The sequence below is a fragment of the Engystomops pustulosus genome, chromosome 4, assembly GCF_040894005.1.
Source record: "Engystomops pustulosus chromosome 4, aEngPut4.maternal, whole genome shotgun sequence".
Lineage (NCBI taxonomy): Eukaryota > Metazoa > Chordata > Amphibia > Anura > Leptodactylidae > Engystomops > Engystomops pustulosus.
The window spans coordinates 144,861,267-144,863,139 of record NC_092414.1 but is presented as its reverse complement, the minus strand read 5'-3'; positions in this window follow the sequence as shown (position 1 = coordinate 144,863,139).

The following is a 1,873-nucleotide window of genomic DNA, read 5'->3' as shown; positions in this document are numbered from 1 at the left end:
CTGCAACCAGCTCCTCATTGCTCCCACACTCGTCACAACCCAGGCTTAGATGGTGGTGGTGATGGCGCCTGGGTCGTTCAAAGGATGTAGGCAGCAGTAACATCGCTGCCTGTGATCAGTCTGAGACACACAGCAGCCATCACTATTTATTAAAGATCTGTCTGAGAGCCAACCAGATGCAGCCAATAAAAGAGCTACATCTGGCTCCCGAGCCATAGATTCCCTACTCCTGCTCTTGGAGATGAGCCTGTTTTCAATTGAGTCTATATGATGCAGAAAAGGTTTTAACCCCTGAATGACGTGTGACATTAGTATGTCACACGTCTGCCAATGTTTGCAGCAAACACCCACGATCGATGCTAGAACCTATCACAGGTGTTTACACTGCAATCTTCGGCAGCGTCAAAGATGCCGTGCATGGGAGTCTGAAAAATAGTAAATGAAAAAAGTTAAAGAAAAAATTTCAAATCGCAGTCCTTTCCCTAAATCTGATGGAATTATAAATAAATAGTAAAAATCATGTTTGATATCGCAGAGTCCAAAAATCTATCAAAATATAACTTATTCCTGTTATATTCCGTTTAACACCGGGAAATGGCACTTTTTCACCCTTTTGCAAAATATTAAACATTTTAATAAGTGATCAAAAGTCTGTACAGTACACAAAATGGTAGCATTGAAAATGTCCTCATTTCGCAAAAAAATTGACACCACAGCTCCATACACTGAAATGTGTAAAACATATCAGGGGAAGATGGCAAATTATTTTTTGTACAGGTTTTAATTTTTATGTAAATGGATGAAAACATTATAAAAACTAAATATACATTTTATATCCCTGTCATTTTACCGCCCCAAAGAGACATGTCATTTGGGGTGCATGGTGAGAGCCATAAAATCTGAGCTCACAAGAAAATGTCGCAAATGCGTTTCTTCACCAATTTCACTGCAATTGGAGCTTTCTTCTCGCTTTCTAGTACACTGCATGGAATATTAAATACAGTCTCTAAGTACAATCTGTTATGCAGTAAAAAGGCCTCACACAGATCTTTGCATGGAAAAGGAGGTAGAAGATCTTCCGCAAGATTTCCAGACAGTTGGATTATGTTATCGACTGTCTGGCCAGAGCGAGCGGTGAGATGGGTGAGTATTAAACTGGGGACGTGCATAAATTAGGTAGCAGAGGAGCTCGGGTCACATGAGCCTGAGTACCTCAAGCTTATTTGCATATTTGGATCTAGCTGGAAATAGGTTCATCTCCTAGAAGTAACAAGCATACATTATAGGACAGTCTACCACTCATAATCTGTTGGCAACTAAAAAGCTTTTCTCCCAAAACACTTTTGTGGACCTGATGCGCTTGATGTTCTGGCTGATGGGTTGCCCTTTTTGGTGTAAGCCATGATCAAATGTACAAAAGGGTCTCTGATTTTTTCTCTAACCATGAAACCTGCCCTATATCTGGTGCTTCAGACTCCTTTGCCATGAACATGCCTGGCCTATGGAAACAGTCCCTTGTGCTGGAGGAGATCACAGGTACTGAGTGCACTAGACAGGAGTCCCTGCTTACCAGCCGGGCAGCGGGATGTCAGGGTTCCCAGACCACCTGTTACTCCTATGTGCTATATTGCTGTGCTGTCTTTGTGCTTGCTCTACCCAGAACTGTGGGGGACATAGATGACTGCACAGAGTTAAACTGCATTCTAGCAGCACTTTTTTATGTTGCACAACACCTCTAGAAATACTCCTGCAATTGCTTGGGTCATTGTTTTAGATATTTATTGCTCTTAAGAATTCAATATAAACACATGCCCTTTCATGAACCATATATTTGAGGGTGTGTGTTGAATAAAAGCTTTTGGCTGACGGTGTA